This window comes from Apteryx rowi, unplaced genomic scaffold, assembly GCF_003343035.1.
Source record: "Apteryx rowi isolate R43461 unplaced genomic scaffold, aptRow1 scaffold_148, whole genome shotgun sequence".
Lineage (NCBI taxonomy): Eukaryota > Metazoa > Chordata > Aves > Apterygiformes > Apterygidae > Apteryx > Apteryx rowi.
Genome location: NW_020447730.1, coordinates 777,801 through 792,162, shown reverse-complemented (window position 1 = coordinate 792,162; position 14,362 = coordinate 777,801). Strand labels below are relative to the sequence as shown.

At 43.7% G+C, this 14,362-nt stretch overlaps 1 protein-coding gene and 1 long non-coding RNA gene across 2 annotated transcripts in view; one reads left to right on the top strand and one right to left on the bottom strand.

Annotated features, from left to right (window-relative positions):
- Positions 1–12,384, bottom strand: part of LOC112962418 — a 20,145-nt gene extending 7,761 nt beyond the window's left edge. Inside the window, exon 1 of the long non-coding RNA XR_003252294.1 lies at positions 991–12,384. This is a non-coding gene — a long non-coding RNA (uncharacterized LOC112962418). The remainder of the gene's footprint in view (positions 1–990) is intronic.
- Positions 696–14,362, top strand: part of AGO2 (argonaute 2, RISC catalytic component) — a 58,322-nt gene continuing 44,655 nt past the window's right edge. The window contains exon 1 of the mRNA XM_026058513.1: positions 696–815. The gene's annotated coding sequence lies outside the window, so the exon portion shown is untranslated. The remainder of the gene's footprint in view (positions 816–14,362) is intronic.

Below are 14,362 nucleotides of genomic sequence, written 5' to 3'. Positions count from 1 at the left end.
CACCTCCGCCGGACCCGGTGAGGCTCCGGCTCTTTTCCCCTTCCTTCCTCCCCTCCTCTTCCCTTCCCGCCGACTTTCTCCCTCGCCGGCGGCGCGGCGGCGGGTTTGAACTCGGGCTCTGTTTCGGGGCGGGGGTGACCGTTGGCGCACGCGGCGGTCTGTCAGCGCGAGGCGCCGCGCGCGCCCCTTCCCCCCCCCCCCACGCCGGCCGGCGAGGCGTTGGAGGGGGGAGGGAGGGGAAGGGGGAGACCCGCGCACCCCCCCCCCCGGGTGCCCGCCGGCTTCCCGGGCCTGCTCGCAGCCCTGCGAGGCCGCGCTGGCGGGGGAAGGAGGGGTCAGGCCGCCGCCGCCGCCACCTCGGGGAGGGAGGCGAGTGAGCCTGCGTGTCCTGAGGCCCCTGCGAGGGGAGGGGAGGGAGAGGAGAGGAGAGGAGGGTCGCCTCGCTCTGCTCTGCTCTGCCCTCCCCTCCTTTCCCGCCGCCGCGGCGAGCCCCGAGGCAGCGGGGAGGGGCGAGGGGAGGGGGCCCGGCTCTGTGGCGGCTGCCGGGCCGCGCCTGGGGCGGGCGGGGGGGGGGGTGCGGGGCCGCCTCGGCCTGGCGGCGCGTTTCCAGCCGCGGCCTGGCGGCGCCGGCGCCGCCGCTTTGGACCCCGGCAGGCGGCACCCAGGTGCCGGATAGGGGCCCAAACGGTTATCGCCTTCGGCGGAGGTCTTCGGGCTTTGCGGTGAATTCTCGGGAGCAAACAGGAGGGCAGCGTGGGCAGGAGGAGCGCTAGCAGCGGCGTTAATACGGTTTAGGGGAAAGATAGGTTAATACGGTGAGAGCTTGTATGGTTAATGTGGGGCAATGCTTTAATTTGCTTTCTCTTTTTGAGCGTTGGGCTGTTTCTGCCACGAGAAATCTGTTCTAATATAGAAACTATTGTGTTTACCTGTTTTTTTTTTCCTAGAAAAGTTTAAAAATTAGTGAAACTTCCTGTATTTTTAGCTTACCGTTCTTCATAGTTTTGTGTAAAATCTTTTTTTCCCTTAGAGGGATGATCTAGTAAGGAATAGTGTAGAGAAACACAGGACCTGTAGCTGGGAGACCTTTACAGCCTCTCTCTTGAGTGCTGCTGCTGTAGGAGCATTTACACCTTAGAATCCACAGTTAGGTGCTAGCTTCCTTTTCTTTTTCTTTTTCTTCTTTTTTTTTTTCCCTTCTGATGTGATTACCTTGAAGGGAAGAGAATCAAGAAAGATCAGGATGGTAGTTCTCCTCTTAGGAAAAACAGGAGCTATACTTTTCCTTGCTTTTCTTCCTAYAGTTTGTGAAGACTTTTACTAGATACGGCAGGGAGATAGACCACTGTAGCTGTATGCATCCAGACTGATGAYGTTCAGTACTTTTTTTTTTTTTAATTAGACTGTTTTCATGTTTCAGTAGCAATAGCTGTGCATAAATACTTGCTTTATCATTTTGCTCGGCTTCTAGTGTCAGGTTCTCTTGTTCACTTTCGGTATGCAGATAATCTTGGTGCTTAAATTGTGCTGTTGCTAAGGCTGTTACGTTCACCTCTTACTATTACATCTTTTKTAAAATTGTATGTAAGGATTCTTCAACTATCTGGTGGGCTTTTTCTTCTTTTTTTTTTTTAAAGAAACCAAATAATTGAAAAAAACTGCCTGTATATGGGCTGGGAGTAGGTTTACATGTGGGAGCAGCCTCTATCTTCCTTCATTTGCGCTTTATCTGATCCTAACACTGTCCCTTCTGCACAGAATGATTTTACTTCCACAGCACTGGCACTGGTGGCTGCTGTTTACCGCCAGGGACCCAGATTCAGCGTGTATGTTATCAGAACAACCCTCCCTGAGCCCCAGAGAACAAACACCATACCTTTACTGAGCTGCTGGTCCTCTCCAAACATTGCTGTCCTGTGCTGCAGGCTCCTGCTATTCTGCTCCCTCTGACCGAGCTCATCTTCTGTCTCATTTACTTCCTAGTTTATCCCGGGCTCAGCCTTTTTCCCTCTGCAGAGCTGGGCAGGGACAGCGTCTGGTCTAGAGCACGAGCTGCAAGTTGTTCTCCACGTCGTGAGGCGCTCTGTTTCCTTCCTGTGCAGTCATCCACAGAGAGCCTTAGCAGCGCGAGGGCTTTTAGCAGTCCAAAAAGCTTCCTGCTCCGCGGCAGGACCTGGGATGAGAATTTGTAACGAGAGAAGAGCTGTACCGTGAACCAGTCTGGAAACGGAGACTGTCAGCAGGGTGCTTAGTTGTCTCCTGTAGACTAAACGTGGCCCGTGTGCTGCTAGTGAAAGTCCCCTTCCATACATTAACCTGATACCTATCAGGCGAATGTATGCCGAGATCCTCCTCAGAGGAATGGGCGAGCAGGAGCGCGGCTCGCAAACGTTCGGCACGACACAGCYGCTCTAAGTGCGGGAGAGCTCCAGCCTCTACATGTCTGTCACCACATCCTTGATGCAGCTTAAATGCTCCATTCAGATCTCTTGTAACTTAGATCTGGCCGCTGTCTGACGGTTCGTTGAACAGCGTTGCTGCATACGAGCCACTTTACTTGTCCTGCTCCCGTCACCAAACTGCACACCCCAGCCAGCCCCGTTCCGAGGGTGTTTGTGGCGTTGGCCTTCTGCCAACGTAATCKCTCAATTTGCCACGGGGTTTGCTATTTTAATCTTCATTCTTTCTCTGGAGACACTATAAAGCAAGTTAGGGGCCTGTATCTGACTAATTTAAAAAAATTGCAGTTAAACATGGAAACTTTGTTCTAACATGCTGTTACATTGGGGGGGGAAGATATTTTTATACAGGAGAGTAAGATATTTCCATACAAATTACTTTTTATGATTAGAAAAGCTCTGTTCCTTTTTCCCAAAACATTGTTCGACTTTGAGATCTTGACTTACTGTTTTATTTGCTGAGACTTTGCACCCGTGAACTTTTCTCCATCAAGAAACTATAGAAAGACTAAAATTTTGAGAGTGTGAATCTTATTTGAAAAAGAGAAAAGTTTCATAGTGATGCTTATTAGGATGTGTTTTTCTAGAAGGACAGGAAAATGCCAAGGAGGTATAATAAAAGCACTGTTGCTAGATCAGTTGAGTTTGAGGAAGTGATTAAAACTTTCATAAACTTTTGAAACTTATACTGTTTAGTATTTACATATTTATAAATTCTAAGCTTTGCATGCTATGGATTCTGTCTTTGTTGAAAGAATATTTGTTTTTTGTTTGCTACCCGAGGTTTTAATTTGTTGTCGAAGCAGCACTTGCCTGAAAAAGGGTGACTTCATAAAGGGGGCTGTGGCTTTAAATATAAAATACCAGGAGAAAAAAAAAAAAAGAGTTTCTCTATGAGAAACAAGTTTGACTGAGTTTTCTGTAGCAGGCTATTGGAGCTAAGATTATCTTATCACTTGTCATTTAGTTATAAAGTRCCTTCTTAAAATTGTTAATGTAATTTTGAAACTTTTAAATCGTGTTGGTCTTTGGTGTGTGTACTTATGTTCAATTCATGTATACTTCCTGAAGATATGCGATGGTTGGAAGTCGACTCTCTTTGATCTTTAGTTTTGTTGTGGGAAAGGGTGTATTCATGGCTCASTGGGAGAGGTGGTGGAAAAGGCAACGTCTTCATCTGCTGGACCTTAATTCTACCTGCTTCCTCTCAGCACCTGCCTCAATAACACCAACAACTCCCTTGGACTACCTGTCAAGGGTCTGCTTGTCACCTGCCCAATCTTTCACTTTTAAGCAAGCCTCTTAATATTATTTTTAGGTTGGAAGTGGGCCTGTTCGTATTGTGCTATCCTGCTGGTATCCCATGGTTGCACTTTTTTTGGGCTTAATTTTAGACAGTAAATTGTGCTGAAATTCATTATAAGCTGCCATATGTAAAAGAGGAAATGAGAATTTAATATACAGTGCTCTCAGTTTTTCCTGAGACTTTTTTTTTCCTTAAACTTAAATCACATTTGTCAACCCTAGAGCCTGCAAAACAAAGGTAAAAACAAAGTACAAAACAAAGCCGTGTTTAAAAGTATTGTTGTCATGGCCAGTATATTTTCCTAAGAAAGAAAAAGACTCTGTATTAATGTTTCCACTAGCTGTATAGTTTTAGGTGGCTTAAAGATGAGGTAGTTATTTGGTAAAAAGATGCCTGACGTCATACACATGAACCAGACTTTCTCCTTTTCTTAGTGAACCAAAGTTTACAACAGATTCGCTATGTGAGAAGTGAAAGTTTCCAGCAGCGGCTCTGACACACCGACTATGCAGTAATGCAGGATTTTTGTACGCTTATTTTTCCGTCGACTTGAAGTTTTTCATTTTTGCAGAAGTGTTGGGCACTCATATATTCAACTGTGTTTTGTAATGTATATAGAAAGAGTACAGAGGGCGTGGGGAACATCCAGACCTTCCCGAGGTCGAGGAAAGTACCGCTTTCGTACTTCGCATACCTTCTTCTGCACTGTTAGCACCCTCGGCCTTCCCCTGTTTCACCGAGGGGTGGGGAAGGCAGCTAAATGCATGTGCTCTGCTGGAGAAAACTGGGGGGTTAGCCTAGCATACGCTGCTCTGTCCTTCCGTCCTCTTTAAACAGCATAACAGGGAAAGCTTTTGCTATTCCAGAAAACTGAGCGCTTCTAGGGACTTTTGGCCATCGAGAAACTGCGTGGATCAAACCGACGAACGCAGGAAACTTCTAACTGCTGAACTGGCTTTGCAAACATATGCAGTTCTCATTAACTAGAAACTTTACATGTGTAATGAAAGCCTTGTTTGTATGAGCTAAGCGTGTGCCGTCAGGAGCTTTTCAAAGCTTGCAGGACTTGTCAAAATGCTGTTGTGTATTTCTTTCCTTATTTCAAGTTTTAGCGGAATACTTGGTCTTATTTTTCGTGACAGAATTTCTAATACTCAAGTACCAGAAGACAGTATTCAGCTTTAAAATGTCATCTCTGTCTTAAGTGACAATTAAGAAAAGTCAGCCTCAAGTATCTAATTTTTGAACTAGAAAAGGGTAGCTGGTGGAAAAATCTTCTGTAGTTTTACCTATAATGATTGTGGGTAAGGATTCGCTCTGTCCAATTTATTTTGATATCCAAAGCTGAATTTAAAGTTTTTCCAGATTTTGATAGCATAAAACTGATAAGAAAGTGGTAAAGTAAAAGACGGACCTGAATAGCTTCAGTCGCATCTAGACTGGACCTGTGTAATGTATCTCATGCCTTACACCCGAGTTGTAATTTAGTAGTGCAGTGTTTTCTTTGATAGCCATTTCTAAGTCATGCTTCAAAGAAAGGCTTTTTAGCACTGTTCACAGTGGGTTGTTTTTTTTTTTAATCCTTAGACTGGGATGATATCCATATTTTTGTCTACCTAGGATAATTTTTCATGTACTCATTAAAAAGGTTTTAATAGATAGTGTCTTTCAGTGTGTTTGGTGGGCATCATAGGTTAGCATAATTCTTTTTAATTTCTTCTCTATTTGAACTTATTTTGCTATTACTGCTCTTCTGTCAGACTACAGCTAGTGCTTTAAAAAAACCCTCTTAGTGTAAGCATTATTTCATATGTTTCTTCAATCCTTTTTTTTTGTACTAAGGAAAGATATTTATCATTTATCATTGAAATATCTTTGTTTATAGCTCTGCTACATCTGTGAAGCTATATTATACCTATGGCTTTTGAAAATTGGGCATAGTCAAGCTGGAAGCTATTGATTTAGATAAGTACTGTTGATAATGATGTAATTAAGTCAGTCCAAAGCTTGCTTTGATGTTTTTTTTTTTTCCTCTGGTGTCTTTTGAGTTCAGTTCTCATTGAGCTGTCCACAGTGCTGCCAAATTTTGGTTGTATTTGGGTTGCGAAACTGATTTTAATCACAGTCATGGTGAGAGCAGTTCATTCTCGCCTGTTGCAATTCGTGCTTTTCTCTCTATTTTTGTCAGTGCTGCTCAGCTGTGCTAGTTCTGTCTTTTTTGTAGGCTTTACTCTGTCTTCTTTCAGTCTTCATTAAACAGGCACCTGAAAAATAAAACTCTGCAGTGCCAAAAGTAGAGGTAAAAGCTGTCCGTGCGTAAGCCTGTAGTTTTACATGCATCTTAAACTAGCACAGTTTAGCACTGCTGCAGAAAGAAACGGTAATGCTGGCATTAGTGCACGAGGCTGCGTTGTGCACCGTTTGGCGAGCTGGCCCGAGCTCAAACCAAGCCCCCTCCGTTCCTTGCCTTCATACCCCTCCTCCTCCTCCCTAGTTAGCTTTACCTGCTTTGCTGCTTTGCAGGAGCACTCATGATRATACAAGTTTTGGGACTGCAGGGCAGATTGAACGGCTGCATGAAAGCAAGACTTGTTTTTCAGCGCTAGTTCTGTCTTATACTAGCGTTGTTATATGTGAATTTATTATGGCCTGAAGTGAAGCTGTCAGGGCCTGGGTTCCAAAGTGAAAATACRCCGTGATAGCTCTGCAGTCATAAAGGTCTCTATCTGAGAGAGGTGTTAAATACTTCAGCTTTTCAGAGATGTGGAATGAATACACAATTCCGTACTGTTCTGGATTCCAGATATGTTTCCTTTCCTAACAATTCTGCTGGCAGCAACCTGGTTGCGTTTCATGATACATGTTATTTTGTAATCAGAATGTGGAAAATAGGCTTCATGTCAGCTCTTCCTCTGTGCGAAGAATTAAATCATGTAACATGTAATTTTATAAAGTATGTATAAATCTGTGCTTAAACAGTACGTACATTGTATGTCCTAGGTCGTTTCCTACCTGTGTTGGGATGGGATTGAAACAAGGGGCCTACTATTTTAAAAAAAAGTCCTTAAGCTTTTGAGGAATAAGGTAAATTCTCAGCATGTCATCTTAAAAATAAGCTTTTGAAACTCCGTTGGTTTTACGGTGCAGACTTGTGCATAGACAATCATTATGATAATTTCGTACCTAGTCTAGAAAAAAAATTCTTGCAACTTTTTTTTCGGGCCAGACGATGAACTGACTTGTCAGGCAGTGTTCAACGCTGTGAAGCGAGCGTGGGTGGTTCTGTTAGAGCTGCTAATGTCGCAGATCGGATCTTCAGAACTTTTTGTCTTAGTAAGGCTTTTTTGTATTCTGAGTTTTAGTAATGAAATTTGTTGCAACCTATTGATGTGAGAAAATAGTGAAATGTGTCTTTTAAGTTAGTAGTAGGAAGTGTGTGGATGTGCTAATTGTGACTTATTTTAAATAAGCCAATTTTAGAAATATTCCTGAGAGAGGAGGTTTCACTGGCTTAACTAGATCAGTCTAAAAACTGTTTGAAGTTAAACTTGTCGTGTAGATGAATAAGGCTTTAATACATAATTATTACTGGGGCCTTGTTATATACCTTCTGAAACTTGTTTAGCTAGTGTTTACTCTTAAAGGACAGGCTTTATATATGAAGAGGATAAATTCTGTCTAAACGTTGCTATGTTCTTGGCTTCGCTTATCCTTTGGTAACGAACTTATTCCGTTGTCCTTCTACATGACTTTTGGATTTCCGTGGCTGTTCCCTTTCTGCTAGCTTTTATCTATGCCTCTGTTCCCCTGTTGGTTGTCCACTCCCACCACACTGTACTTCTCCATCATTTCTGAAATCTTCATTTGCGGCCTGTGGAAGACAAGTCTGAGAACTTCTGGAGAGCAAGATTTTTTTTTTTTCCATTTGTGTGGGTTTCTTTTTTCTTAGCCTGTTAACTGGCTGTCAAATATAAGGTTTCTCAAACAACAGTACTTTCCCCTTGACTTCAACTCGACTGACTTAAATGTTTCTATTGAAAACCTTAGTATGAGATAAAAAACCCCAACCCCAAAACCACAAACAAAACAAAAATAGAATTGAGAAGACGCTCAAGTTCAGGTAGAAATGACAATACAGCAGAATGGATGTCTCGGTGAACCGAGTGCATTTCTTTTTAGGAAAAGCTTCAGTATTTAATGAGAGGATGCTTAGGAGTGATTGGTATAGGGGCAGACTATTTGAATAAAGGTGTGTCGCTCAAGAAGCGAGAGCTTCATTCAGAAGGAAGAAATCGGTTTTATATATTTCTTGAGAGAAATTTGAAAATGGATTCCTGTTAGGGCAAGGAAGAGAAGGAGCTTTATTATTTGAGTCACAATCTGTGACTAGAATACAGTAGTATTCCTTTTAATACAGTCTCCCTCTTAATGTAAACTTCCGGTGGAGGTACAGGCCTCTCTGTAACAAAGTTCAGCTTAACAGTAGGCATGTGCGCTTTTTTTTTTTTTTTTTTTTAAAGTTACCTTTCACGGAACCCTTAGAAGTAATCTGCAGAGCAAAAATGGCAATTCACAGGACGAGGTACTAGGTTTTGGCAGTGACGTTGCGGGAGAAAACGAGTTGTTTCTGCAGGAAATTTCTGTGGGGATTTGGCTCTTCCTACACTAAGATGTCATTACCTGCTCCCTCTGCCCAGGCTGTTGTCACTGTGACCGGGGTGGCACAGTGCCGCAGCTGAATCCTAATTCACATCATGAGAACCTTAAGTTGGTTACAAGAAGCAGGCGGGGGGGGAAAAAAACAAGATGTAATAGGAAAAAATTATTATAGAAGACTTCTACCCAAAGCCTACGCTCTTGCCATATCTCAATTATTCCATTATTATAAACCTGTACTTTACCCCTTCTTTACGGCGACACCGAAAACCACAGCCCTCTCTCTTGAAACCGCATTAGATGCTGTTGGATCTCTTGCATGTTAAAGGTGCTTCTGCAGCTGCTTTCGCTATCTAAAATGATAAATCATAGCCTCAGCTCTTAACTGTGCATTTTCTATTTTGAAACTAAGCCTTGAGAGTGTTCATGTTTTCAGTTTAATTCAGTGTAGAACTGGACAAAGATCTCTTTTTCAAGGAAAGCACGACTGCTTTGCAGTTAATAGCTTAACAGGTTAATTTTGTAAACTGAAAATGTTTTAGGTAAGGAGACAACTTTATATTTTTAGATTTTACACCCCCAAAAACGGCTAGCCAAAGTCCGTGGGGAATATGAATGCGCTTGCAAAGGTACAGCACAGAATATGGCCATCCTAGCTTATTTCTTTAATAATCTGAGAACAAATCACTTCTGCGTTTCATTAAGTGTTATACAATGTGAATCCCACAGGGAACGCTGATTCGGGGCCTCTCTGGCACCAGTTTCCAGCTGGTGAGGCACAGCTCACTGGAAAGGCATGCCAGCAACAAGAGCGTAAAGCCCCAGCTATTACGGCTTGTCAGGCTTGGTGGAGCTTGCTGTTGGCACCGCAGCCTCCAGTAACACAAAAGGCCGGAGGAGAGGCATGGGATGTGATGGCAAGGGATCGGAGAGGAGAAGGAGGGCGAGGAAGAGGTGTTGGGAGAAAGGCTGGGGGTGCGACACGGAATTGAGAGCTGGGACTCTGCTCAGGTGACTTGATCTATCCAGTATCTGTAGTCTGTAACACGGAGATCAGTCTGTGCTAATTGCAAGGAAGTTTGGGGAAAGCCCATGCAATGTTGAGATCTTCGGTTACTGTGGTAATGGAAGTGCGGTGTCACTAGTGAGGCGCACAGTTCTCAAGCTGCTCTCTGGTTGCTGTTTGTGTGTGCAAGTGGCGTCGAAGCACTTAACGTGGTAGGTTTTAGGCTAGGAATCCATCGCCGAGTTCAGTTCTGCTTCGGGCGGTAGCTGGACTGACGCGTCCTGTGTGCTCTCTCCAGGACTGAACGCCTGTTCTCATTTATATCTGATAGTCACACCAAGAAGTCTAATAGAAACTTCAGTCTGTCCACTGGAGTAAATATCGATGGAAGAGTCAGTGTACCTGTATGAGGAAGTCGTGGGTTTTTTGAACCTACTAGCAACAAAGTGATAAAGACAATAGCGGTCAGGTTATACTGTTTGCATGTTCAAACCTACTCAGTCGTAAGTGTAGGAATATAAGTGTCAATGAAGACAAAAGTGGGGAGCCACGTTTCTTTCCTAACCTGAATGCAACTTTTCAGAAAACTGAGGGTAAAGGAAGGGGTAAGGTGAGATGAAGAGAACAGAATTTCTGGCCTTTTCTTTTATTGGGGAGAAGCAGCCTGGAGAAAGGCGTAGAAGGTAGTGGGTGTTTTCTTTTTCTTTTACAAGATGTATATACTCACGACATCAGCCTTCTGGAAAGGCAAATAACAGAGATTCGACTGAATAGAGGCATTGCTCTTTATGAATATAGAAAATACTGCTTCATTTTTTATTTTAAATTGTTAGAAAAGTCACCTGGAATAAATTCAACATCCTTTTCTAAGGTAAGAAAGAATGAATGAGTTGTTAAGGTCAAATGCAATAAGCAGCACTAAATGTTCTCCATTTCCTCCCCTTGTTTTAGTAGAGGTTCGCCTAAAGATGGAGTTATTCTGCAGTTTGAATTCACACTGAACTTTAATCTGGGTTGCTTGCTTGTGGTAAGCCATAAGCATCCAGTGTATTGTTTTGATGAAGCTCGCTGTTTTAAATTGGTGACTTAATTCAATATTGCAGTTTGTAATTAAAAGCATTTCTCTGCATCCCTTAAGAAGGATTTCAGTCGTATTTTCTTACAGTTTAAATCTATCCGTACTACTAAGGCTATTACTATTAATGAATGAAAATAGATCAATTAGTAATAATAAAAGAAAAATTACTAATATTAATACTGCTAAAGTCTATCCTAACTGTTAATAAGCTTATTAATAGTAAGGATAGAGAGTCCTTACATTTTCCTCCTATGTTCTGATGCTGCTCTTCTGCCACTCAGCCCCATTTATAAGTGACCAGTTGTTATAAGTAACAAGCAGATGAGAACCAGCTTGTCAATATTTAAAAATCTGGATGATAACTCTGAAGGTCTAGGTTGCAAGAAGAAGGTGGGAGGGGAAGAAAATAAGACTAGCGCTTGGTGGCTTTTTCTAGTTGACATGGTCCATAAGAGGTTCGTGGGCTAGAAAGAAGAACCGTTATTAGTTTCTCCCCTACTGCATTTTACCAAAAGCAGCGATCTCTTCCTCTTCGGTGCTCTGGTCTGTTGTTCTTCTTACAGTCTTTCACGTATTCGCATTGGAAACCTGGTCATAACTTGCAAAGTGAACTGTATTGATGTCTTGTTTCTCCCATTCGCCTCCAACCCTGACACCGGCTGACACCATTGATGCCTGAGAGTAATTTGATTTCCGTGAATCGTATCACTTTCAGCATTATGAAGAGATCACATCCCTATCTTATGGGGTGGGGGAAGTAACTGAGATAACTAGAGCAGCAAAAGGTCTGTAACTGCTTACTTATCCCAAGCAAAATAATAAAATGGCTGATATAAGAATTAACCTTCCTTGAATTCTTTTGTATTATGTGACAGTTACACCATAAAAATCATATCTAGATTAGGTCTGCTGAACATAACAATGTTATAGGTTTGAAGGCAATGTTGCTTATCCAGTACTCCTCCTTATTAAAACATTTAACTTCATACTACAACACTAAGAAATTAGAAGCAATCTGGCACAACAAGAAACCTAAAGTTCTGAAGAGAGTTATCTAAGGGCCTTAAAATATGGCCAAATGTGAAGACAGCTCCTTTTTTCTTTTTCTTCCGCCCCCCCTCCGCTCTGGTAGGCCAACTGGGTGCATACAATGCTTTGTGGTTAGAAAGCCTGGCAACTGCTCACTGAGAGACCAGAAGGACTTCTAGAGGGAGGGGCTCCATCAAGAACGTGAAAGACATCACATACGAATCCTTGGCAGGATCTGGGCACAGTTCATGTATGGCCAGAACAGGAAAAGAAACCTCATCCGGACAGAACGAGGAGTGCGAGAAGAGCTGAGTTGCTCTAAGGCTCAGATTCGCAGTGCGCGTAGAGACGTGAGGAGGCCTGGGACAAGCGGGTATTTGACGGAGGTGCGGAACGGTCTGAACGTGACGAGGAGTAAGGGCAGCATGTCCCCAAGCAACCTAACCGTGGATAGCATTTTAGGGGCCGTTTCAGGAGAATGAGCAATGGCTTAACAACTACAAGAAGATACATGGCTAGAAAAGACGTGGAGAATACAATACGTCTTTACCGATTTCCAGTCCTGCCAGATGCTTACCAGGTTATTTGCTGTGCGACTCTATAAAGTACTGTTTTTCTAGAGGGTGCATTATTAGCAGAAAACCTCAGGAAATCTTCTGACAACCGCCTGAATAAAGAACCTTCAATAGTTAATATTTAAAATAACACTATAACAGATGTTAAATTCAAATGAAATTTGGACCACATCATCCCTTCTTCTACTTCCCTTCCTTTACTAGGGGTTAGTTTGTTGAATTCTCATGGATAATGGATAAGTCCATTACCTTGTTGTACATCGTCTAACCCAACGACTTACATTAAAAATGTCTCAGTCACGGTATCGCATAGTTTCCATACTCCAAAACATGCTTAATAATGTGTAGCAGAGGAAGATACACAGGTTCCATATAGATTCCTTCRCCCTTGTAATATCAAGGGACTATTAGCTGCAGCTTTGAGTTCTCCTTATCTCTTACGAAACACTGCAAGTCTTTTCCCTATCTTTCTCTAACGGTTCTTAACAGAAAGCCGATGTGAAAGTTAAACTTCTCTCTAAACTACAGACTGTAGCAAAACTTAATGATGGCCCAAAGCTTTTTTTAGTTGGGTATTAAAAAAATAAAAAGCTTAACTTCCAGTGTTCCTTTTCACATTCTGACCACGTATAAACTCTGTGCAGATCCTTGTCAAGGATTCGTGTATGATGTCTTCCACGTTGTTGCTGGGTCCCCCCTGTCTTTTGCATTGCAGTAACCGTTTGCGGAAACCCTGTTTCCCTCCTCCTCCAGCCCCTTTGGTCCCTTGCTCTGGCAGCCTCGCATCTTACTTCAGTTGTACGCTGAAACCCTTCTAAGAGAGCCTGTATGCATTAGGACACCGCTATCCTCACAGATGTCTTAGAAACCGTGTGTTTTAAGGGAATACTGGGCAGAAATTTGCCACCCCATGTTCTGCATTTCTGGTAGAGCCCACTTCTTTACTGACCTGGGCCATAGTCTCAACTGCATCTACCCTGTGGTATTGCCACTGGCTGGGAATATCTTCCCCTCTCCACTTGCTGCTGAGGAATGTCAACCTGACTTGCTTCTGAGATGCTTGGGTTCTGGGTCGGTGATGGCTAACAGCAGCTGCTCCCACCAACGCTAAGCAAACCCAGGGACTCCTCCAGCGCTGTTTTTGCTCTTGGCGGGTGGAGAATGGTGGCTGCATTTGTTGTGCCAGACCGGCAGATCAGAGCCTGTAGACTCCTACGGACCTTGCCAGCACCATAGGGTGAAAAGGGGCTACCAAGGAGTAGCTAGGGATTAAAGCTTGCTACTGCTGTGCTCCTAGGGGCCATCGCCCTCTTGACTGCCAGCATCCCCAGGTTACTGCTGTTCGCAGCAGCTCCTACACGTTGCTCCTGTCTTTCAAGGACAGATTATCCTCACTGGTTCCCATCTGCATTTCCATATCCCTATTTTAGGATACTTCCCTTCTTGCTGGCTCTGCAGGCCTTCCATGCTCCCACTTTGGATCCCACTCCCGACGTGGGACCATTTCCTCATCCCGTTTGCAAGCCCAGTGGCGGGCACCCGAGGTGGTTAGGGGGCAGGTGCACATGGCGTATCAGGAGAGGCTGAGAGAATTGGGTTTGTGCAACCTTAAGAAGAGATGGCTAAGGGGTGATCTTCTTGCTGTTTACGACTGCCTAATGGGAAGGTATGGACAAGATCAAGGCGGCAGCAGCAGACGGTGCACCAGAATAGGACAGGAGGCAACAGTCGCAAGCGGGAACACAGAAAATTCCACTTGGACATAAGAAAAGTTTTTATTTTGCCATGAGGGTGGTCAAACATTGGGACAGGTTGCAAGAGAGGCTGTGGGAGTTCTGTCTTTGGAGATATTCAAAACTTGACTGGATAAGACCTGAGGGGCTTAATCTAACTGGACCCTAAGGTCCCATCTGACCTACGTTATTCTCTTACTGTGATACCCTGCACTTCTGGAGAGCCCCTTCAAGCGGGTGTCTTCCTGCCCCTCGCTTTGCTGGTCTTGATTCTTTCTAACCTGATCGTGATGAACGTGTTTATTTGTCATTATTTGTTTCCTGCAGTTCTGGAGGCAAAACAGCTTACCAGCAGCTGAGGCCGAGCTTATAAGCTTTTTCCAAGGCGCAACACCACCTCTCTGGGCAAAGGATGGTGTCAGTGACCCACCTGGAGGCAGCTAAGTCCCTGTGCAGGTGCTGGCATTGTTGGCACCCTATAAAAAGTAATATATAAGGTGGTCTTCTTGCTGTGCTGGTT